Source organism: Choloepus didactylus, chromosome 3 (genome assembly GCF_015220235.1).
Source record: "Choloepus didactylus isolate mChoDid1 chromosome 3, mChoDid1.pri, whole genome shotgun sequence".
NCBI classification, from domain to species: Eukaryota; Metazoa; Chordata; class Mammalia; order Pilosa; family Megalonychidae; genus Choloepus; species Choloepus didactylus.
In genome coordinates this window covers 166,515,436-166,541,559 of record NC_051309.1, presented here as the reverse complement: position 1 = coordinate 166,541,559, position 26,124 = coordinate 166,515,436, and the positions used below count along the sequence as shown (strand labels likewise).

Genomic DNA, 26,124 nt, shown 5'->3' with positions numbered 1-26,124 from the left:
TGAAAAAATGGGCAAAGGTTGTGTGACAACAGTCTGGATGGAAAGGATTGTTTTTCTCAATTAGGAGATGAAGCGAAAGTGGTTTATCATTTTTTTTTTAGAGGGGGGTAAAGTTTGTGAATGGAAACCAACTTGTTTAAAAATGTTTTACTTTTAACAAGTGTAAGACGAATTTAACTTTTCATGCTATTGAGATTCACTTCCTCCCCAAAACTGCTAAAGCAGGGAGGCTAAAAGAAGTAATTTTTTTAAGCCAACAATAAAACTATAATAAAACTTGAAAAAAAATTAATGAACAAATTGTGCCTAAGAGTCTCCCCCTGAGTGCCTCTTTGTTGCTCAGATTTGGCCCTCTCTCTCTAGCTAAACCAACTCAGCAGATGAACTCACTGCCCTCCCCCCTATGTGGGACCTGACTCCCAGGGGTGTAAATCTCCCTGGCAAAGTGGAAAATGACTCCCAGGGATGAATCTGGACCCGGCATCATGGGATTGAGAATATCTTGACCAAAAAGGGGATGTGAAATGAAACAAAATAAAGTTTCAGTGGCTGAGAGATTCCAAATGGAGTCGAGAGCTCACTCTGGTGGGCACTCTTACACACTTAAAGTCTTTTGAGGTTTTAAGGTATTGGAATAGCTAGAAAAAAATACCTGAAACTATCAAACTGCAACCCAGTAGCCTTGACTCTTGAAGACGATTGTATAACAGTGTAGCTTACAAGGGGTGACAGTGTGATTGTGAGAGCTTTGTGGATCACACTCCCTTTGTCCAGTGTATAGATGGATAAGTAGAAAAATGGTGACAAAAACTAAATGAAAAATAGAGTGGTGGTGGTGGTTGTGGTGGTGGGGTGATTTGGGTGTTCTTTTTTACTTTTTTTTTAATGCTTATTTTTACTTTTCCTGGTATAAGGAAAATGTTCAAAAAATAGATTGGGGTGATGAATATGCACAACTATATGATGGTACTGTGAACAGTTGATTGTACACCATGGATGATTGTATAGTATGTGAATATATCTCAATAAAACTGCCTTAAAAAATTAATGAACAGTAGTGGGTGTGTACTAAAATAACTGTGCTGCTCCCAGGGAAAAGGCGCCAAGGAGAGGTGGTGTGGACAGGCTGGCGGCTGCCTTGCTAACATGGGCTAACAAGGGCCCACTCCTTCAGATATTGAGGTGAAGCTGATGTAGGGAACCAGGTAAGCCCCCACACCTGATGGTGACCCACTTGTCTAAGGAGGTCCTAGGTAAGGCTCACATTCCTTCTCTCTCTATTCAGATTGAGTCTCAGAACCCATTCCAGGCTCTCGCCAGCTGAAATGGGAGAGGGTGGGAAGGTAATGCTTTTCTGTCAAATGAAATGCATTGACTGCCCTTTCAGGGAAGGCCACTGTTTGTTTGCTAGAGCAGCCGTAATGCAATATACCAGAAATGGATTGGCTTTTTTTTTTTTTAATTCAATTTTACTGAGATATATTCACATTTCATGCAGTCATACAAAGAGTACATTCCATTGTTCACAGCACCATTACACAGTTGTGCGTTCATCACCAAAATTAATTTTTGAACATTTTCATTACCACACACAAAAGTAATAAGAATAAAAATTAAAGTGAAAAAGAACAATTAAAGTAAAAAGGAACACTGGGTGTCTTCCCCCCCCCCCATTTTTCTACTCATCTGTCCATAAACTAGACAAAGGGGAGTGTGGTCCATATGGCTTCCCCAATCACACTGTCACCCCTTATAAGCTACATTTTTATATAATCGTCTTCAAGATTCAAGGGTTCTGGGTTGTAGTTTGATAGTTTCAGGTATTTACTGCTAGCTATTCCATTTCATCAGAACCTAAAAAGGGTTGTCTATATTGTGCGTAAGAGTGCCCACCACAGTGACCTCTCGGCTCCTTTTGGAATCTCTCAGCCACTGAAACATTTCATTTCCTTTCACATTCCCTTTTTGGTCAAGAAGATGTTCTCCATCCCACGACTCCCCAGGAGTCATATTCCATGTTGCCAGGGAGATTCACTCCCCTGTGTGTCTGATCCCACATAAGGGGGAAGGCGGTGATTTCACCTGCCAAGTTGGCTTAGCTAGAGAGAGAGGGCCACATCTGCGCAACAAAGAGGCATTCAGGAGGAGGCTCTTAGGCACGATTGTAGGGAGGCCTCTCCTCTCCTTTGCAGCAACAGTCTTCCCAAGGGCAAGTCCTGTGGTAGAGGGCTCAGCCCATCAAACCACCAGTCCCCTATGTCTGTGGGCACATCAGCAGCCATCAAGGTGGAGAAGCCCAACACCCCTGAATTCTCCATCAGCTCTTCAAGGGGGCTCTGCATATTTTTTTCTCATTGTTTTTTTTTTTTAATTAACTCTTTTCTTTTTAAATTAACTATACCAAAAAAATAAATAAATAAAACATACTATAAAAAAACATTTCAAACAAACATAAAGTAACAAGGGAGTAAGAAAAAGACAACTAACCTAAAATACCTACTTTACTTCCAACATGTTCCTACTCTACCCCAAGAAAATAACCTAATATAGCAACATTTCTATGAACTTGTTCCTCCCATATCCATCAGAACTTAACAAACCATAGTCATTTCTGGGCATTCCCAGAATGTTAAATTTACCTACAATAGCTTATCTGTTCTTAATGAGTTATTATTCCTCCTCCATTAATTGCTCTCTATCACTAGTTCCCCTACATTCTACATTATAAAGCAAAATGGATTGGCTTTTACAATGGGAATTTAGTAACTTGAAATTTACAGTTCTAAGGCCATGAAAATGTCCCAGTTAAGGCATCAATAGTATGATACCTGGACTTTGAAGAAAGGCTGCTGGCATCTGGGACACCTCTGTAACAGGAAGACACATGGTAACACCTGCTGGCTCTTCTCTCCTGGGTCTGGTTTCAATGGCTCTCACAGCTCCTCCAGGGGCTTTTTCTCTCTAAGCTCTCTCCAGACTTCTGTGGGTTTTTCTCTGTCTGAGTTCTCTGGGCTTCTTCCATCTTCTATCCTCATAAAGGACTCCAGTAAAAGATTAAGGCCCACCTTAAATTGGGTGGGTCACATCTCAATTGAAACAACCTAATCAAAAAGTCCCACCGACAACAGGTCTGCACCCACAGGACTGGATTAAAAGAACATGGCCTTTTCTGGGGTGCATAACAGCTCCAAACCAGCACAGCCACTGTCTTTGAATAATTGCTGGTACATCTTCAAACTGCAGTCCCATTGATTTAGAATCAATGTGAGGAGACAAATGAATAAAATTATAGGTAGAGAAAGTGCTTCCACTAAAGGGGAAGTCCTTAACACGGCTCTCAGATGTCATGCTGCCACTGCTGGGTGGATCTCCACAGTCAGGCCCTTTGGCCACTATGCTGGTTTGGATATATTGTATCCCCAAAAAGCCATGTTCTTTAATGCAATCTTGTGAGGGCAGACATTAATCTTTTGATTGAGTGTTTCCATGGAGATGTGACTCAATCAACTGTGGGCAAGACCTCTGATTAAATTATTTCCATGGAGATATGGACCCCACTCATTCAGGGTGGGTCTTAATCAAAGCTCACAGACAGAAGGAGCTCAGAGCAGCTGAGAGAGACAACCTGAAGAGAAGCTTGGGAGCTGACAGAGATGCTTGCTGATGCTTAGATATGCTTGGAGATACCGACAGAAGGATGTCTGGAGATGTTAAGCTAAGAGAAACCCAGAGACATTTTGGAGAAGGTCATGCTGAAACCAGAACCCTGGAGTAAAGGATCAGCAGATGCCAGCCACATGCCTTCCCAGCTGACAAAGGTTTTCCAGACATCATCGTCTGTTCTTCAGTGAAGGTATCCTCTTGTTCATGCCTTAATTTGGAGATTCTCATGGCCTTCAGACTGTAACTTTGTAATCCAATAAGCCCCCTTTATAAAAGCCAATCCATTTCTGGTATTTTGCATGATGGCAGCATTAGCAAACTGGAATAGGCACCCCTTACTGGGATACTGCAATTGTTAATGGTTGATGAGTTCAGAGTGGGAAAAATTTCTGGCCAAGATCCTTCAGGTCAGGTGGTGATAGAAGCGGCATAGTAGAGAGCAAGGAGGTGGGTGCCGCAACCCGAGCAGGAGTAGCAGCTGGGCTACTCCCAACTTGTCACCTGGGATCTCTTGTTCTGCCCCGCCTGTGGTCAGGATGAAATTGCATTTCTTTTTAGGGCTTTGGACCTGAAAACGGGGACACAGCCTCCAGCACCGTCCTCAATCCCTAAAGCAGCCGGCGTTCGAGTGATTGAGCGTGCGCACATGAGGGAACGGTTAGACACCTGTACCCAGATCTGAAGAGTTACTTTTCACTCCACCCACATCACCATACGTTCAACTGGTAAGGAAGTTACAAAACAAAACGGACTCAGTCAATGATAGTTTTACACTGTTCCCAGAATAAAATCCATTCTCCTTGCAAGCCCCTGGGGATACGCGTCCCGCTAGCCTTGCGTGCTCCCCGTGAGGCTTCCGCTGGCTCTCGACCCTGGGCCACACTGACCTGGTTTCTCCTGGCACACTCCTCCCTAGGTCTTCATTACCGAGGTCTTGAAACGTCACCTCCTTGGACCTTCTCAAATACCGGCTGTTAAAGTGCACCACTTCGTCTGTCTGAGCCTGGGTTTTCTCTCCTCTCACCCCGTTTTATGGCCGCTCGTCAGTTTCCAGCAGACGGGCTACGGGATGCCTCCCTGTCTCCCACAAGGAACACAGGGCGGCTCCTGGCAGGTGTCCAGTACAGATTTGTGCACTGAATGAACAATTACGATATAATCCAGAATCCCATCAACAGACGCCATTCCAGAGGATATCAGAAGTGAAAATTTCCTGAAAATTGGGCACCTTCAATTCCTTTCCAGAAAGTGTTTCCAGAGTCAGTTAAAAAATCATTGTAATGGACAGACGTCCTGGTTTCTTAAAAAAAAAGCACACAAAAAATGGGATTTTAAAAAAAGAGCTAAAGGTGGGGGAAGATGGTGGGACTATTGTGGAAAATTACAAGAAATATTTGTATCATAGTTTATTATATTTTCTACATTTGTATTATTTTTGCACAATACATTTGTATTATGGAAAAAATACAACCAAATGTAATGTGCATGTACTTTCTATTCTGATTCCACAAACTAATTGTAAAAAATCAATTTTGAGGCAATCAATTTGAATATGGACTAGGTATTAGATGATTTTTTAAAATATTGTTACTGTTGTTAGGTGTAATAATTGCATGGTGGTTATATTTTTTAAATGTCCTTATTTGTTTGTTATCCCTATTGAAATCTTCACAGGTAAAATGAAATATCTGGGATTTGCTTTAAAACACATCAGCAAAAACAAAGCATAGCATAAAAGTGAGGGAGGGGAACAAGGTTAACAAAATATTAATAATTATTGAAGCTGGGTTTGGATTCATAGAAGTTGGTTATGCTATTTTTTCTACTTTTGTGTAATTTTGAAATTTTCCGTAAGAAAAAAACTCTTCAAAGTCACTGAATCCACAATCTCATACCCTTGAACCAGGATGTACCATTTTTTTCTCCATTAATCAATTCAATCCATATTTATTAAAACTCTGCCATGGTAAGCACTGTGGCAGGAATTGTGAGAGGTTCGAGCTACATGAGACATTATCAAATATCAAATATTTGTAGTGGTTTATATTTGACCACTTGGGCATGGAAAACCCTAACCCTTCCCAGATGCTGGGTATGGTGATTTAGACGACCTCAGTTCTAAAACTGGCTATGCCCTTTACTTAAAGGTGATCTTGGACAAACCACCTAATTTTTCTAAGTCTTACTTTCCTCATTTTAAAAAGCAGCTTATAACAGTGCCTACTTCTTGGTGTGGTTTTAAGTATTAAATATGATTATAATAGGTCTTGTCATGTACCTGTCACTTGGTCAGGAGTCAATAATAGCTAGATTATCCGGTTATGCGCAGCTCACCAGTAGTCCTTGTAAAATTAAAAAAAGGTGCCCCTTTTAGGGCATGTGTAGCTCTGAATAAGGGTGCAGAGCTTGGTGAGGGGAGGAAAGGCTGGTTTCACTCCTCCCTCTCTGTGGAGGGCTCAATGTGCACAACCCACGTCCTGCCTCAGAATAGGTTTTTCAGACCCATCCAGATCCCCACCAAATTTCCCAAGAAGAATACAAACTGCAGAGTTTGCCTACAATTTAGCATGTGAGTGAATGTGCTCAATACTCAAAGAGCAGTTGGTTGATGCTGACTGGCTTGTGTTTGGGAGCTGCCGTGGCATAACTGCAGGGCAATCAAAACAAAACAACAACAACAACATCTATGCAGCAGATGCTTGGCAACTAACTCCCCTCTCATGAAGGGGAACTTCACACCCACTCTGCTTCTTGACTATCCAGCCTGAAGCATCCCAGGCTGGGGTCCTGTTAAACATTGTATGTCAGGTGCCATTCCTAGCACTCAAGGAATACCAAGTGATTCATTTGTTAAATGTATTCCCAGTTCTCCTAAAAGGTGGCAATAGGTGTGGTGACAAATGCATTAATAAAGAGATTCATTTACTTGTTACACTCTGGATGAAAGTTACTTTTTCACTGGGCTTGATTAAAACATATCTTGTTTTGTCTTCTTTTTCCCAAGAAAAGGCTAATGCTTCAAGACATTCACTTCAGCATGTGCTTTGCTGTGCAAGGGACTGAAATGTACCTTCCAAATCTCAACTGCAGGCACCATGAATGCCTCCATGGACAGTCACACATGTGCACATTTGTATTTTAGCTGCAGATGAAGCTAGAATATGCCTGAGTGTGTGGGTGTCCATTCTGGAGAAGCACGTGCCTTGTTCACTCAGATTACTGTACTGCAGGATAAATGTACAAGGGCTCATATACACCTTATTTAGGCATGAAGAGATGCCACACAAAGACATTTGGAAATCACACACACACACAAAAAAAAAAACACTAACAAATCCATTACAATAACACACTATCTGGAAGGCTACAGAAATACAAAGTTGGTTTCAGTTTAACAGTGAGCCCTCACCAATGTTACAATGTTTAAGATTGCTATGGTTTAGGAATTTTTTTTTAGTAACACATCACATAAATACACATACACACATATATACATTATACACAGACACACACAAATATATAAATACAAATGTATATACATATATAAAACTTGAATCACACCAGAAAAATGAAAAGTCAAAAAATGCTAAACCAAATAGTCAAGTGAAATTAAATAAAAATTCATATACCAAAGTAAATTACAGTAAGCAGTTCCTTTTATACAATTTGCCTTTGAATAGTCTGATAACTGACTGTCGTCTCCCAGAAAACAACTGTAGGCATCATCAGATAAAGCAAACAGGATACATCAAGTCTATACAGGAAAGCATTGTGTGAGTACATTTTTTTTTGCGGGAAGCCAGTTACATGCTACATTTCTCTTAAGAATCTGCTTGAAATATTGGTCCCAGCTGTGTCATGAATAGCCACCTCTTTGCTCTTCAGTGCATTTAGATTTCTTGAAGAGAACAAGGTGCCTTCATTATCTACAGAATTTATATCAGATAAAAGTCTTTTTAAGAATTTTGAATACATGCTTGATTAGAATTGGGACTAATTGACACTTTGAAGATGTATTTTAAACAACTTTTAGTAATGAGATTACAGTGACCATTAAACACTTCTATACTTTCTAATTTAAGTAACATTATTTTATATCTTTAAACCTACTCAACTGTTTTATATGAGAAGGTGGAAAATTAGCATAATATTTTATTTCAAAGAAAGGTTCTATAGTTTTAATCTTAATCAAGCATGATTATTCAAAATGCATATTATTAAGGTCATTTTCTTCTAATTCCGTCGCTTCTTACAGCTTGCCTTTTGGTCACGTTATAGCTATATGCATTTTTCCTCCTACTTTCAAAAGCAATAGAAGCTCTCTGTAAAAATTCAATTATCACCTATCATTGTACCACACAGAGATAATTACTTAACAATTAAGCATCATGCCTGTTATCTTCTAGACAAATGTATTATTAAAACAGTGTTTATTAAAACAAAATAACGCATAGTAATTTATAACTTCATTTACCTTCTTACCAGTAACATATAATGGGTAACTTTCCTTATGGAAATATTTAGTTTTTATAGAGTGATATGATTATATACATTATATTATATAAATGCATATATAATATATTATATATAACAGATCATTTTTAATGACTGCATAGTATGCCATTATATAGATGCAGCACAATTTATTTAACCAGTCCCTAATGTGGGTAAATTAATATCATAGAAAAATGTTACAAAAACTTCCTTGTACATATATCTTTGCAATTTTTTTTGTATTTAAAAGGCTTTCTTTATAAGTACGAGTCTATATATTTTTTCTGTTTCTTATCACCACAGATAAATTGAGAGTTAAGTAAATGACAAGGACATTGGCAAAGATGCCTCCCCAAAAGCCCACATGAGCCTTGGAAAGCACATCTTTGTACATTTTGTGTTAGTCAAACACCTACATATTTTGATATTTTCTATGCCTGAGAACCAGAAAATTGCAGAAGAAAAATTCTGGTGGAAGGATTTAGGACTTTTTCTAATACTCCCTGCAAGTCTAAGTCTACTGGAGGCTAGAAATCCAAGCCTGCCTCCTCTCTCTAAATGATGTGATGTTTGTGAAATTTGACCAAAGGCTGCACTTGCCCTTCCTGTGCTTTTTCTCCAGGCTGCTCTTCTCCTTCCAGTAACTCTAGGGAGTGGAAGGCTCTCTGTACCCCCATAGTCTAACACTCATCCCAGAAGCAAAGGGAATTGAGGAAATTATAAATATCTTTGCTAATTCTAAGTATGGCAGTGAACTGAAAACAAATAACTTGTTAAAGACTCCAAGAGTAAAAGTCAAACTCTGAAAATTAAGTAAGACTTCAAAATAAACATTGTTTCTTTGACATTTTGTTGGACAGCTTTTGACCCTCTTGTAACACAAAATTTTCATTCAAGGCGTTTTCCATGTCACAATTTGCCATTGCATCATACCATGTCATGGTATAATCTTTCAATGGGCTATTTGTTTAGAGATATTTTTTTTTTCTTATTGCCAATTCTGTGGACAATGAATTACTTCAGTGGGAAACACTATTCAATTTTCACAGAAATATCATGTGTGCAATTGTATTCTCTTGTGTTTTCACTGGTTTTGTGTGTTAAAAGAAGAAAGTATTTTTTAAAATACAAAACAAAACAAAACAAAAATAGCACAGGATAAAGACAAATGAAATCCAAATGTGCTCTCTGCGTCTCTGAGCATTGTGCTCTTGACCTTTAGTGTGGAGGTGGGACTTGACCAAGGTCATGCAGCCAGTAACCAGGAGAGCCAAGATTTGAACCTAGATACTCTGGCTACGGAGTCCCTCTTCTTGATATTACTATCTGGCTGATTCCACCACATGCCAACCAGCCAGCCCTGTAGTTAAGTAAAAAGTTTAAAAATGAAGAGTGTCCACTCTAGAAAAGAAATTTAATCTGAGATGTCCAGACAGAACTCTGGGAGGTAGAGGCATACCAAAATGAAAGCTGGGGATTAAACTGAAGTCTGTACACCTTTCATGCTCCCAGTATTTTGGAAATAAACTTTATTCACTCCAAGCAGAAGTATTCTTAGGAGACTTGTGAGTCTTCATAGAAGAAACTAAGTGGCCCAATTTTAAAAAATCCCTGAAACACTGTTTGTGGTGTTTCCCAAATCAAAACCTGGCTCACTGCATGATCACCAAACAAAGGAGGCCCACCAGTTACCAAACCCCATAAATCACATCAAGACTCCAGTCAAATGTTTTAAAGCCTCATTCTTAGGTATTTGAGAAAAGACAGTCTGAAACAAGCAAGGAAGCAAACTGAAAAAAGGAACTCAGAGGACACAGTAACAACACAGGTAGTAGAAGAAATGTTTACAAAAATCTATATTTCATCTTCTCAGAGCAAAAAAAAAAGAATATATTTTATCCATAAAATAAGGACAGAATATTTTTAAAAAGAACAGAAATGAACACCTTGGAAATTAAAAATCTGAAAACAAAAGATATCAATGGCAGAAAAGATAAGAAAATTAGAGGCTCAATCCATGTGGTGCAATGTTCAACTAACATAGCACAGGAAAGAGAAAATAGAAGAAATAAAAGGGAGGAACTTAGCAAAATAAAAATAGAGGAAATTTTCCCAGAAATGAAAAGCATGAGTTTCCAGATTAAAAAGACCCAAGTGCTCAAAACAATGAATGAAAAAGCATCCAAATCATAGCAAATTGCCATGAATACAAAAGGAGGAAAAAACCAGTTCACATTGAAGGAAATGGAGAATGGAAATGGCAGAGGACTTCCCAGTAGCAATCATAGAGCCTAGAAGGCAGTGGAGCAGCCTTCAAAATTCTGAGGAAAAAATTATTTCAGTTGGCAGTTCTATACCCAGCCAAACTATGAAATGTGAGGGGAGAATAAAGATATTTGCAGATAGGAAGAACTCAAAAATTACCTTCCAGGCACCTTTTCTTAAGAAGCTACTGGAGGATGAAACACAGAATTAAGCCAAGAAAGAAAAAGACATGGGAACCCTGGAGAAGAGAATCCAACTTAAGAGAATGACAAAAGCAAGTCCCATGACCTCAGCACCCAGGGCTGGAGAAAAATACCAGACCAGACCCAGGTGGGACAGAGGCCCAAGAGATGAAAATCTCAGAGGAAAGAGGGATAAGTGGAACACACAAAGTGTTTGAAAGCTTTTCAATGAAAAAAAAAATTAATAATCATGTGATCTGTTACCACATTTGAAAAAGCATTAACAACAGGCCCATAGAAAATTTAATAAAATTTTAAAAAGAGGTCATTATTGCAGTATATAAAATGAAACATTATAGTAAGCTACTTGGCTCAGCAGTGACAATATTTACATAACCACAGTAATATATATCAATGGTGATTTAATCAAAATTGTTACAATAAGTTGTGGGGAGAAAAGGAGAGAAAACTGTGGGAGAGAGAGCCAAGTTCTCATCTACTGTGACTGAGGGTCAATAGTTAAAGCCTAAAATCCTCAGCAAACATAGTCAATGTAAGCAGAAGGAAATCTCAGGAATGATGAATGAGAGGCTGGCTATTAATACTCTGTCTCCAGAGAGGTAGTCTGGGAGGCTGGGGGCCTAGGGTGGGGGGGATTTTCATTGTTTTTACTTTGTTCTCCTTTTGAATTTTGAATGATGTAATTGTATTACCTATTTCAATTTTTTTTTAAAGAATAATAAAGAAATGGCAGACAGGATATTTTTTAGAAACATGGACGCAACTAACAGAAGAATGTCAGAATTGAAAGGGTTGTCTCTAGTGGGGAAGACTGGGGGTGGAGAGTAGAAAGATAAAGGATGGCTATATTTAGATACAAGCTTTGGAAATATTATTTCACTTTTCAAAATTAAGTTCTATGGGCTATAGTTAACAGAAATACCGTAAAATTCTTTCATCATCAGTAACGTGTACCACACCAATACTAGGGGTAAATAATAGGAGGCTATAAAGGATATGGAGTGTTTTGGGTTTTCTTTTTGTGTGTCCATCTGATAATTTTCTTTTTTGGAGCAATGAAAATGGTCTAAAATTGAGTGATGATGATTATACAACTAAGTGATGATACTGTGAAATAATGATTGTATACTTTGGATGGAATATAAGATAAGTGAATATATCTCAATAAAATCTGCAAAAAAAAAGAGAAATAATTAAGTGCATGTATTTATGGAAAAAAAAATAATTTAAACAATGTTAGAATATGAGAGCTCATTTTGAGGGAGGAGCTAGCTTACCTGTACAGGTAAACTGTATCAGTGAAAGAAAAGTTACTGCAGGAAGGAATTTGTGCAGACATCAATTGTAAGTGAACAAAATGCCAATGGCTTTGACAATGGTTTGTTTTTTTCCTTCCAAAAAACCTTGCCTAAAAAATTTCAGTCTAAAATGGATTTGTATGTGAATTACAAAACCAAGTACAACTGAAATTGTAAAGCCAAGGCATGTTTTGTAGGTTTTTTTTAACTTCATCACACATGTTCTAAGATACAAATCTAGAAAACTGTGAAACTAGAGTACATGTCATAAGTTATGATGTTGGGGAATCAACTAAAAATTTCAGCAATCTAGAGTAATCACTAAATGCATTAAAGCAACAAAACAGGATAATCTAAAATACAGTTACATACAGTCAGGTAACATAAAGGTTATTTTTTACACAACTTCTTATACTTTGCTTGACAGTCCACCTCCAGAAAGCCTTACCCTTAGAAAGACACCCTTTTCATGCCTCAATTCCAGAGGACATGGTACAAGTTCCAAAGTGATTCACTTGACCCAAGGGTAACTGACCATGTGGGCACAAGTAGCCAAAGGAAGGCTCACCTAAGGTGGCACTGTGATTTCAAACTTAATAGTCTGTTGGAGCTGACTGCTGGAAAGAAGAGCCCTTTTTATTAGCCAGGTGTCATTTTAATGAAAGCCTACAATCACAGAGACCAATGCTGCCCTCCCACTTGCTCTGACACTACTCAGAAACTACTGCTTCTCATTTACTCATCCACTCATTGAAACAAATATTTATTGAGCATGTACTACATGCCAGGCAGTAAGCTAAATGCCAGGATAAAGAGTTAAAACCACAGTCTTTGTCCTTGAAGGTCTAGGAATTTGGCAATAATGATAGCAAATAGTGAGTTGGCAGCTTTGGCTCCCCACAGAGAGAGTGTGGACATGAATTTCATTTAAGAACTTTAGGTTTCATTGGGCTTACTCATGATCAGGGCCTGACCAAGTTTGTGTGAGGACTTGTTTTTTTCCAGTCTTGTCTTTTCTGTTTTCTTTTCTAGTGGATGGAAGGTTCTTGTGAAATACTGCAACTTTCCACTTCCTAATAAGTCAGCTACAGAAGACAGTAGTGCATTTATTTGCTGGTGATCCATGGAGCATCCCTTACTTATGCTTTTATGTGGGTCTTAGACATAGTTTCCCACCTTGGAATTCTGCCTGATATTCAGTCATCCAGGAAATTTATTGATCCTTCCTTATAGTCATTGGCTTGTAGATGATGCAAAGGAAACTAACAAGTATACTAGTCTTTTCTGTGAGAGTTATTTGAACAGGAACCATTCGCTAACCAGGGGACTCTAACAAAACCCAAACTGGGGAACCGAATATTCCAAGGGATTCATTGTATCCTATCATATGGAGAGTGCACTGGAAAGAGCAGTGGCTTTAAAGTTAGGCAGATCTGAGTTAAACTCCTGTGCCTGCTTCTTAAGACCTGGCGATGTTGGAGAATTTATTTTACTTCTCTGGGCCTCAGTTTTTCCACCTCCAAAATGAAGACCACAATACCTTCTCACAGAATTCCTGTTCTGAATGAGATTATACACAGTGCTGAGGGCAGTGCACACACTTGCTCGATAGAAGCTTAGCGTGGAGCATTGGTGTATCTTTGATCCATCTTTGTGCTTGTAAAAACAGTAGGGATTATAAACATTTGCTTTGCAAAGTGTTTCTATATAAAGGAAGGAATACAGTCTCCATTTCAAAATTTTGTATTGAGTTTTTAGAACAAAGGAGCTATTTTAGTTCAAGACACAACAAAATCTTTGTTTCTCAGAATACTAGAGAATGGGTGGTCAATGGATGCCCACAGAATCTGGCCAACGAAGAGTTAATTCCCTTTAACAACCTGGTGGGTCGTGCCTAGCCCTCCTCTTCCTCCTAGGAAAACAGAAGTGACTGGAAGAACCGAGAATGGAAGTAGGCAGAGAGCTAACAGCCAACCCTTTCTTCTCCTTTTAAAAAATGAAGCCTGGAAAACAATCACCTTCTAGAAATCCTACCAGTAATTCACAAAGCTGAGTCGCTTCTTTTGAGGAAGCTAAAGAGATGAGTGATTCTTGCTGGTCTCAGAAATGCTTATTACTAGAACCCTTGCTTGGGGAGAGTGTCAGATAACACAGCTTACTGCCTTTGATTATTATGTCTAACAAAGACTAATTCAAAGAATTAAGGAGAGGGGTTAGGGAAGAGTGGGGAGAAAAATTTCATTCAGAAGGGTCATAAAAATGTTTCAAAATGACAGTGAAAAGACTGCAAGTGACATATTCTAAAATTGCCCTCCGCAGTTCTGGAAAGTTGTAAAATATAGATTTAACAATGAAAACATGTTACTCATTGCCAAAACCGAAGTAGAATGAAATTGTAACTTTTACTTAGAATAGCTAAAAATAATGGATTGTGGGAACACGTCCAAGAATGTATTAATGGAAATAGGCGATACTATGTAAGTAATAAAAATTTTTTAAGCATTGAATTTCACAAAGTTCAGCAGTCACAGCAGTAACTGGCAGGCATAGCTTATTGCACTATTAAGCTCAGAACCACTATTAGTTCTCCAGAGAGCTTGGCAGCCAAAACACTGCACCAGGACGTGGGGGCCCGACCACAGATGACACGGTGTTCACTGACAAACCAATTTGGGAGACATCTTTCCAAACATTAAGAGGAGTGTATTTAAATTCTGATGAACTTTTTCAAGTATTAAAGTCTGGATTACAGAAGCAGGAATGAAGAAAAATAATCCACACAGAGATCCATATGGTCTATAAGAATGTAAAACCCAGTGAGCTTTTTACATATGTGGTACAAGAAAGGCTCTCACTTCCTAATGATTCCACAGTGGCTCCATAGTCTCTTGGGAACAAGTCCAAAGTCCTGATTCTAATTCTGAAACCAGCAGAATCCCATTTTATGTGCTTGTCCTGATAGCAATACTCATCACAGATTAATCTGTGCCACGAACCATTTTGGGCCCTTTGCATAAATGCTCTTTAATCTGTAAAACAACCTACAATGGTTGACCCCATTTACAGATCAGAAAACTGAGACTCTGGGTGTTGAGCAAACTCTTAAAATCACTCATCTTTGGGATATAAACCCCAATCATCTGACAACAGAGCCTGTCTTCTTTCTCCACCTGACACTTTTTTTTTTGCTTTATTCTTTATCTGTTTTTTTTGTGTGTGTAAATCTTTCTTGTAAACAAGATGATAAGAGCTGAGTTTTTAAACTGTCACATGTTTCCCTATTTTTGTCATCAGTGGGAGAAACAGTACTTATTTAATATATTTATTTAAAATTATAATGCATTTTTGTTGCCCATTTTATATAGCCATATAGTAAGAGAATAATTTACTTTTTGGCTTGCCACTGTTTGATGAGGTGAGCTACATAAAAATAAAGTAAAATTTCCAAAGGAATTGTTGGTTTATAGAAAAAGATTATAGTTCATAGTATTGCATAAAATTGAGCTTTTACTAATATTCTTATTAATTTTATATAACAAAGATCTTTGTTCTTGCAGGACAGAGATGAATTGAACAGTCAAGAATATACAGTTGTATTTTAGCCAACAGTATAAAATTTCCTCTTAATCATTTCTTCTATCACCACCATGAAGAAATTCAAGAGAATGGCTTGGAGTTTTACCTTCTGTCCCTGTACATGCTTAAGTAGATCTTCTGTTAAACAGTAGATTTGCCAAAAAGGAAGAGCCAAGTTCCAAATGGAGAGGCAACCAAAATAAACTACCTCAAGGAAAAAATACAAGTTACTTGTATAAATCCTGTGAGACAAGCCCATTGGTCTGGATTCTCCATTGACAACCTGTCATTATCCAATCAAAAATGGGCAGATCTGATGCAAGAAAATTGAGGGTATTTAACAATCACCTGGGGCTGTGGCAGGAAGAAAGACATCAAGTAAGGCTGATCCCAGAGTACACTCTGCAGGTTGGCCCCGTGACTAAAGAAGCACTCCGTGGGTGCAACCTGGGTACAGCCCATTCCTGGGCCACAGCCCTGAGGCCGTGTGGTGGTTTGATAGGGGCCCTGACAGACCCTCAAGTGGGCCTTGTGGCACCCCTGGTTCTCGAGAGCTGATCCCCAGATGGCAGCAAAGGCTGACACGGCGGAATGTGTTGATTAAGGAACCCAGTAAAGGAATCAACCCCTATTTTCATACAGTCACTTGGAGAGAGGAAGATTATGCCAGCATATAGCATCCAGCCTAAGGCCTCAGCAGCTCCATACTGGGCTGATGTGGTTTCTGCCCCTTCAAAAAGCACATTTCTGGTTTTTGGCAATCAAATCCAGTCAAACTCTCCTTCCTTTCTCACTGGTAGTGAAGTCTACGGATCACAGGGGCTGCATTTTTCACACTGGAGAACTGAGGGACCAGGAGAAGGTCCTGGGGGGAAAGGAGCCATAGTTTTGTAAGGTTTTTCATGGCCTATGGAGGGGAGCCTGGCACCTGCCCATCATGGCCCTGGTTTTGCCCCTGCTTACCCAGAACCTGGGGGAAGTGAAAATGGGCAGCTGCTGCAGAAGGCTGATTTCATTTATTTACAGTGTAATCTTGATTAATAGAGCTGTTTTGAAAAAAGCTGGCTTGTGCACAGCAGCTCTGGAGTAAATGTTCATCTCCTCTGGCCTGAGCTTTGCCCCGTGCACACACAGGTCTCTCTCTGTCGACCCAGAAGCCCCCCACAGCCTCGTCAGTGGGAAGGGGGAAAGACGTTACCCTGGATCCAGCACTACAGTGCAAGGAACACCAGAAAGAGGCAGGTGGTCTGCCTTCCCATTACTTCGCCTGCCTGTCTCCAACAGCCAAATAAAATTAAAACAGCCCTAACCCAGAGGGAGAGGCAGGGAGCATCTGTCTCAGTCACATTTGTAGGTCTCCTGCATTTTTCTTATCTCTGGCAAAGAAGTTCTTGTCTGAAGAGTGCTGTCAAATGCTTCCCTTTTCCTAATTTTCCATTGCCCGTGTGGCTTTGGGAAGGATAGAGGGAAACTTAAGAGATGTGTGAATGGGAATTTTTAAAATCTCTTTTGTAAAGATGAAGTTTTGGCATCTGTGCTACCTATATGCATGGGCATGGAAAAAAAAATCCATGTTTTTTGCCCAGTGCAAGTTATAGGGCACCAGGAGGCAGCTTCAGGACAGTTCCCAGGAGTCCGGAGAATGAATGGGTCAAGCTCTCAGTCTCCATCCACCCCCTCCCCACAGCCAGCAGGGGGAGTTCTGAGGATGCACGTGGGAGAGAGGAGTGGGTGTGGTTGACTCCTACCTCAGTGTCCACCCTCTCCTCACCCTGTCCAGGAGCCCACCTCCTGGGCTGGCAGTGAGGGGTAAGTTAGGGAAACAGAGAACTGTCTTCCATTCAAGAGTCCAGAGAAATCTATAGCAGAGTAGATACACAGCCAGGAAGACTTGGCTCTTCAGAAAGAATGAGACCAAGGAATGTTTCTTCGAGTTAAAAAAAAAAAAGGCATAAAATAATATAATGGACATAAAGCTAGACAAGGCCCTGGGAGTGCAGCTCCCCAGCCCCACCCTGCCTCCCCAGACCCCAAGACGGCAAAAGTCTGCAGAGGAGATTGCCTAATCTGGCTCACAGGCCAAACACAGCAGGTGTGTTTTGTTTGGCAAGGATGGAGTACATTTACATGTTTTCCTCTTAATAAGTTGCCAACCTCTAAAGACCTTGAGATTTCATGTTAATAAATAAAAAACTAGATTTCCAGATTCCCTTGAGAAATCAGATCTGACAAAGCTGCCCACACCTGTGCATGGATCTTGGCTGCCCTCCCCAGTCGAGGCATGTGTTTCATAGGTCACCAAAGTTATCAACAGGCCCCCTCCCTGCCCAACCCCCACACACAGACACTTTGGGCCAACCTCTGGCATTTATACTACTTGCTTGGGCCTGGCCCCTGCAGTGATGGAGTTTTGCCATCTCAAGCATAGACCAATGCTGCTCTAATTAGTGTTTAGCCTAAGGAGTGCTGATAAAAAAACCATTTCTGAGTTCAACCAGCAGGAAGGGCCCCGGCCTCCATAGGGTTGCAAAGTCCCCAGGCGATGCTAATATACAGCCGGGGTAGACTACAAAAAGCAGATGATAAATTGATATTTTCCTGAAGCTCCTCAGGGGCACTTTTCACTATTTCACCATTTTAGAAGTTCTTCATTATATCCAATCAAAATCTGATTTAATGTTTTGCCTTTGAGTAGAATTGATATCTTCCAATCCATGAACAAGGAAAGTCCTTCCATTTATTTAGGTCTTCTTTGATTTCTTTCAGTAATGTTTTATAGTTTTCTGTGTATAAGTCCTTCACATCCTTTGTTAAATTTATTCTGAGTTACTTGATTTGTTTAGTTATTATTGTAAATGGAATTTTTTTCTTGATTTCCTCCTCGGATGGTTCATTACTAGGGTATAGAAACACCAGATTTTTGCAGGTTGATTTAGTACCTTGCCACTTGGCTGAATTCATTTACTAGCTTTAAGAGCTTTGTTGTGGATTTTTTCAGGATTCTCTATGTATAGGATCATGTCATCTACAAATAGGTAGGGTTTTACTTCTTCCTTTCCAATTTGGATGCCTTTTATTTCTTTTCCTTGCCTAGTCACTCTGGGTAGAGCTTCCAACACAATGTTGAATAACAATGGTGACAGTGGGCATCTTTGTCTTGTTCCTGATCTTAGAGGGAAACCTTTCAGTCTTTCCCCAGGGATGTTAGTGGTTTGTTTTTCATATATGCCCTTTATCCTGTTAAGGATGTCTACTTCTATTCCTAGTTTTCTGAGTGCTTTTATCAGGAAAGAGTGCTGAATTTTGTCAAATGCCTTTTCTTCATCAATTAATATGATCATGTGGTTTGTTTACTTTTTTTCTGTTAATGTGTTGTATGTACTACGCTATTTAATTTTCTTATGTTGAACCACTCTGCATACTTTGGACAAATCTCGCTTGATCATGGTGTATAACTTTTTAAAATGTGCCACTCAATTTGATTTGTTAGTATTTGGTTGAGGTATTTTTGCATCTATATTCATAAGAGAAATTATTCAGTAATTTTATTTCCTTGTGATATCTTTGTCTTGGTTTGTTATTAGGGTGATGCTGGCCTCATAGAATGAGTAGGGAAGTGTTCCCTTCTCTTCAACTTTTTGGAAGAATTTGAGCAGTGTTGGTGTTAATTCTTCTATGAATGTTTGGTAGAATTCACCGGTGAAACTGTCTGGTCTTTGGCTTTTCTTTGTTGGAAAGTTTTGGACTTCTGATTCAATCTCTTTACTTGTTCTTGGTCTGTTGAGATCTGCTTCTAGGAATTTGTCCATTTCATCTAGGTTATCTAATTTGTTGGCATGCAAAAGTTCATAGTATCCTCTTATAATCCTTTTTATTTCTGGATTCATGGTGATGTCCCCCCTTTCATTTTTAATTTTAGTTATTTGCAGGTTCTCTCTATTTTCTTTCAGTCTAGCTAAAGGTTTGTCAATTTTATTGATCTTTCCAAAGAACCAACTTTTGGTTTTATTTATTTTCTCTTATTGTTTTTTTTATTCCCTATTTCACTTATCTCTGCTCTAATCTTTGTTATTTCCTTCCTTCTGTTAACCATGGGTTTAGTTTGCTCCTCTTTTACTAGTTCCTCCAGGTGTGAGGTTAGGCCTCTGATTTGAGTTCTTTCATCTTTTACAGTGTAAGCATTTGGAACTGTAAATTTCCCTCTGAGCATAGCCTTCACTACATCCCATAAGTTTAGATATTTTATTTTCATTTATCTCGAGACATTTTCTCTAATGTAAACCATGGACTATAGTTACTAGTATAACAATAATAATATTATTTCATTGGTTGTAACAAATATACAACACTAATGTAGAGTGTTAATAATGGGGAGTATAAGGGAACTCTGTAATTTCTGCATGATTTTTCTATAAACCTACAACTTTTCTAATTTAAAAAAAACTATTAAAAAAGATATTTCCTGATTTTCCTTGTGATTTCTTCTTTGATCCATTGCTTGTTTACAAGTTTCATTTAATAGTCACATATTTGTGAGTTTTCTGGTTTTCCTTCTGTCACTGATTTCTAGCTTCATTCCTTTGTGGTTGGAGAAGGTGCTTTGTATAATTTCAGTTTTAAAAATTCATTTAGACTTGTTTAGTGACCTAACACATGGTCTATCCTGGAGAATGATCCATGTGCATTTGAGAATGTGGAGGAGTGTTCTGTATATGCCTTTTAGGTCAAGTCTGTTTATAGTATTGTTCAAATCCTCTGTTTCCTTATTGCTCTACTGTCTAGATATTCTGTTCTATGCATTATTGAAAGGGGTGTACTGAAGCCTCCAAATACTATTATAGAACTGTCTATTTCTCCCTTCAATTTTGACAATGTTTGTTTCATATATTTTTTAGCTTTGTGATTAGGTCCATATATGTTTATAATTGCTATGCCCTCTTGATTTGACCCTTTTATTAAAATATAGTATCCTTCTTTGTCTCTTGTAGCATTTTTTTACTTGTCTGTTTTTTTCAATATTTGTATAGCTACACCAGATCTCTTTTGGTTAATATTTGCATAGAATATTTTTCTCACCCTTTCACTTTCAACTTATTTGTGTCTTTGGGACCATGATGAGTCTCTTGAAAACAATATACAGTTAGATCATACTTTTTTATTCATTCTGTCAATCTGTGTCTTTTGATTGGGGAGTTTAATCCATTTACATTCAGCACAATTACTGATAAGGCAAGACTTACTTCAGCCATTTTGTCTTTTGTTTCTTATAGGTCTTACATCTTTTTAATTCTTTTTTCCCTTTATTGCAGCCTTCCTTTGTATATAGCTGATCTTTTGTGATGTAACTGATAATTCCTTTTCTCATGTCTGTTTCCATGTTTAGTTTGAATACTTTCTTTGTGGTCACCCTGGGGTTTGTATTAAACAACCTAAACCTATAGTGTACTAGTTCTAAAAGATACCAACTTAACTTCAATATCATACACAATCTCTGCTCCTATATCCCTCCATTTCCTCCCTTTGTTTTTTTTTTTTCACATATTACCGCCTTTATATTTTGTGTGTCCACATAGAAATATGATTATTTCTTATTCAATTATACTTTAAATCTTATAGGAAATAAAGAGTATAGTTATGTACTGAGAATATTATACTACTGGGTTTTGCATTTAGCCATGTATTTACCTTTCCTGGAGATCTTCATGTCTTCATACTGCCCCAAACTATTGTCTCCTGTCCTTTCCAACCTGAAGAACTCTCTTTAGCATTTCTTGTAGGGCAGGTCCCTTGGTGACAAATTCTGAGTTTTTGTTTATCTGTTAATGGCTTAAACTCTCTCTCATTTCTGAAGGACAGCTTTGCCAGGTATAGAAATTTTGGCTGGCAATTTTTCTCTCTCAGTAACTTAAATATATCATACTATTGTCTTCTTGCCTCCATGGTTTCTGATGAGAAATCAGCAGTTGGTCTTATTGAAGACCCCTTGTATGTGATGAATCACTTTTATCTTACTGCTTTCAGAATTCTCTATCTTTGGCATTTGACATTTTGATTAGTTTATGTCTTGGAGTAAATCTATTAGGGTTTATCCTGTTTGGAGTTCATTGTGCTTCTTGGGCATGTATATTTATGTCTTTTGTAAGATTTGGGAAATTGGGGGCCATTATTTCCTCAAATATTCTTTCTCCCTACTTTTCCTTCTCCTCTCCTTCTGGGACTCCCACAATGCACATGTTGGTATATGTCATGTTGTCCTTCAGGACCCTTAGGCTCTGCTCACCTATTTTTCATTATTTTCTCTACCTGTTTTTCCAATGGCGTGATTTCAATGTTCCTGTCTTCTAGTTCACTGATTCTTCTGTGTTTTCAAATCTGCTGTTGAATGCCACTGGTGTGTTTTAAACCTCCGTTGTTGTGTTTTTCATTCCTGTAAGTTCTATCATGTTCGTTTTTAAACTTTCTAATTTTTTTTTGTTCATACATCATCTTCTTAATATTCTTTAGTTCTATATTCACATTTAGTTTATTTCTATCCATATATTCCTTTATCTCCTTCAACTGATTTAGGTAATTTTATGGAATATATTTGATTACTTGTATCACTGTGTTTCCTCTGCACTTTTAATTTATTCCCTTGAATAAACCCTTTCTTCTTGCTTCTTTGGATGGCTTGTGATCTCTTGTTGGTGTCTGAGCATTTGATTGTTTTGATTTGCTAGCTCTGGAAGTCAGTTTCCCCCTCTTGTTTAAGGCTTAAATGTAGATTGGCTGTGTGTTAAGGCTCTTCTTCAACACTTGGTCCAGTTTATACTGACCCTTTAGAGCAGCCTATGTTTAGTTCAGATTTTCTCAGGTCTCTCAGCATCTGCCTCTGGCCCTGGGCATGTGCAGTAATTTTTAAGATTACCCTATTGTATATAACTGTTTCCCTCCAGTTTCTCCTTTTCATGAAGTCTTCTGCAACTGGTAACTTCCATGTTAGGGATTCCTGACCCATGGAGCCAGATGGGGTTAGTGTTTGAAAACACCTGATTTTTTTTTTTTATTTGCACCAGCAATTAGAGACTGGGGTGGAAGTGTGCACAGCTTGTCAACAGTTGTGCCATGGTAGCATGGGTTTCCAGGGGATTGCTTTGTATGTGCATGCACACCCACTGCTAGGACTCTGTCCTGGGACTATTGGTGCTGGGTCCCTGTGCATGAATGTGCATGGGACTCTAAGTTGCTCTGTGGGTGGCTCTGTGGTCAGCGATAATAGCCAGAGGTGCCTGGACCAGAGCACTGCTGTTGTGTGTCTCCTAAACTGCCTGGGACTGAGTGTGGGGGAGGAGTCTGAACTGGCAAGTTCGCACTGCTCTCCTGCCTCTTTTTGTTTTGTTCTGTTTTGTTTTCCTTCAATTCAGCATTGGTGGAGTCTTTTTCCAGTTTCTATTCTCTTCCAGAGTTCCAAGAAAGTTGAACCAGCCCTTTTATTTAGCTCTCGAAGGAGAAATGTTCTTGGGATGTCCTATGCTACCATCTTGAAGACATCACTCTAATATTTTTGTCTTATATTATCCTTCTCAACTCCTCACACTTTTGACAGTAAATAAATTCCCCTTAACTTTCTCTCCCTATAAGACCCTCAGTTCTCTTAGCCTCTCTTTTCTGTTTCAATAAGTTATTCTGGTTACCCTATTCTGAACTCGTCCTCCAATTTTTCCACTTTTTTTCTTAAACTACAACGGTCAAAACCAGAAACAGTACCCTAACCATTATTTTACTAGAAGAGAATTCAATAGTGTTTATTTCTGCTTCTATCATGGCATACTTAATATCTCAGATTCACATTAATTTCTTTTCATGATACTTTTTTTTTAACTTAACCATAATCTGGATTTGGTTAACATGACCTCATTTGCAAAAATCTGGGAAACCACACTTTAGAATGGAAAACCAACATCTGGGGCAAACTGAAGCACTATATATTAACCTTCATTTTCTGGTCAGATGAACATAAACCTTTATCCACAGTTAACTGCATAGGTGAAATTAAAGGGGCCATATGCATGTCCATAGCAATTTTAGTTCTTTAAAGTCTACAGTCAGTTGGTTAGTCTGTTTTTAGGTAAGATACAATTTGATAATTGCTTCACAGAAGGTTGTTATTTTTAAGTTTTTCACTCTTGTAGGCTTTTCTTTTCTTCCCTACCTGCTCCTATTAAGCCAAATCCTCAAATGTCAGATTATAATAAAAAGCTGCTTAGCAGAAGATGAAATTGGAAGATCAGTACAAATCTTAGCATATCATTGTGAGATACTATTTTGTTATGATCATTTTTGCCCATAACAAAATAATGGGCAAAACAAAAGTTAAGCAACTTTCCGACAGTTGACCAGCCAGGCTCTCAGCCCTGACTAGTTGTAGCTCTGGCTGCCTCCATAGGGCAACTGAGCCATCCAGTGCTCCTGGTGCTGGAGACCAGACACCAAATCCAGAAACCCAGCCACAGAGACTGTTGGAGTTAGACTTCTGATCAGGAATGAGCAGAGCCCATGTCTCTATAACACACATTCAGGCCTACCCCAGACCAACACAGAAATGTACCGGAAAGGGAATATGACCTTCTGGAGCCACCTGATGCTCTTAAAGCCGTCTCAAGAGACATAGGAAGAGCCAAGCTTCTTTAAGAAATATATAAACAAAAAGGAGACCTTTGCACGATGCCAGTTCTATAAAGTTGGAAATCCTGTCCAGAATAAGTACAAAAGCTAAGTTGAACTTCAACATACCCTCTAGTAATGGATGATAGGGAAAAAAACATACCCCTTTGTTTCAGGAATATTCACACTCTTACGTTGGGGAGAAAGAAGGGGATAGAGATCTTTTCGGTTTACATCTGGTCTCCATAAAATGTCTGTTCTGTTAGAACACAACGCGCGAGGAGTGGAAGTTAAAGAGCAAGCACTGGGCGGGGCAAGAGCCTGAGGCTCGAGGCCCGTGAAATCCCAAAGGCTCCGAGGTCACCAATGAACCCAGACGCGCCGGCCTCCGGGATCCGACTCCGTCGTGCGCGGTGCTCCCCGCAGCGCCGCCACGCCCTCACCGGTCCCTGCAGGACGCGCCACGGCGGTCGCTGCGCAGCAAACACACAAAGGTCCCACGGGCGGGAAAACTCGGCCTAATCGCATTGTTTCGAGTTAACCATAAAATGTATGCTCTCCCCTTTCTCAAAAAAGACCCGAGGGACTGGGGGCCCGGACAGGATGTCTACACCGGCTGCCTAGGCCCGAGGTTCTTTCTTTGTGTATGGGTCCCTGAAAGCAAAGGATTGGTTCCCCAAGCCGCGCGCTAGCCTCCCTCCCAAAAGAAGCGGGGTGCTGGAGCCCCCTCCTGCAGCCGCCCGGGCTCTTTTCTCCCTGCGCCAACGCGCACCACTTCCAGACTTGGCGTGGAAATGCGCGTCCCACAGCCCTTCCCCCGAGCCCGGCCTCTCCCCTCACTGCCTCGTCGTCTGGACCACGGGGCTGGAAGCTATAAAGAGTCGCCTGAAAGCAGGCAGGCCAGAAATACTCACGTTTCGCACTGTGTCTGCGATGTGCACGCGCTCCCCCCGCCACTAGTAACCAGAAGGAAGAGAAAGCGCTCTTTCACGCAGAGAGAAATGGCAAGCAGACCGCCGGTTGAAAACCCCTCATTTTCTGCAGGCTCACTCAAAATGCTCCTCGGGTGCCGCCAACGCAGCTGCCAGGTTTAATAACCATGTCAGAAGTTCTCCCCCACCCCCATAAAGAGACACAAAGATGACAGGCTGGGGACTGAGGTCTGTACGCTCAACCGCAGTCACCGTGCCCCGGCCCTAGCGATGCCGCAGCTGGGATGGCCGTGCAGGTACGGACTATGAAAAGGTTAAAATGCCAGGCGTGACCAAGGAATTCTCCAGAAACCTTGTCTCTCCTATTCACTCTGAGCATAAGCCAGATACTCTTCCCAACGGTATGTCTGAAACAAAACAAAAAGCAGATGTCTCCCAGTTAACCTACATCTCAAATACCTATCCTTACTGGAACGCATCAAGTATCAACCCTGTTTATACTTGATTTCCGGGCATTTATGGGCTATCCGGGCACACGAAGCTCTTCTAATTGTGTTTCCCTCACGATTTAATCACACACACCAAACGCTCCCCTCTCTCCAAAAGACTTTTGCAAACAGAACCTTACAGTGTCAGGGGGCTCGTTTGCAGTTCCCGCTCGACTTGGACCATTTCCGAAGCGCCGGCAGCTCCTCGAGAGCGGCTGCACTTTCTAAAGCCGGAAGGAAACAATGGTTCTGTTTTGCAAGTGGAAAATCAAAACGAAATATCCCACAGAAGGGTGTTTATAAATATATGCATAACAGACTGATCGAGAGCGCGCGGAAGCCCGGAAGCCCCGCCTGGTCCCGAGGGCCCTTTGCTGGCTGCCAGGCCCCAGGCACCTGCCTCTGCAGGGAGTGGTTTCCGTGGAAACTCGGGAGAGCAGGATCTCCCTCCAGACACGCTGTTACCCTGACAACGCAACCAACATTAGACGTTCAGAGATGGAGATCAGTGAATGCTTGTTTTAAATCACAGATCCAAAGATACGTGAGGGTGGTTGAGCAG

The 26,124-nt window shown here is 39.9% G+C and overlaps 1 protein-coding gene across 3 annotated transcripts in view; it reads right to left on the bottom strand.

Moving 5' to 3' along the window:
* Positions 1-25,721, bottom strand: part of TRIM2 (tripartite motif containing 2) — a 195,332-nt gene extending 169,611 nt beyond the window's left edge. For 2 of the 3 annotated variants that reach the window (XM_037830844.1, XM_037830847.1), the window contains exon 1: positions 4,551-4,721. The gene's annotated coding sequence lies outside the window, so the exon portion shown is untranslated. Of the gene's footprint in view, positions 1-4,550; positions 4,722-25,702 lie in introns of those variants that run through there. The other variant, XM_037830850.1, reaches the window with a different exon arrangement.
* Positions 25,722-26,124: the final 403 nt, after the last annotated feature.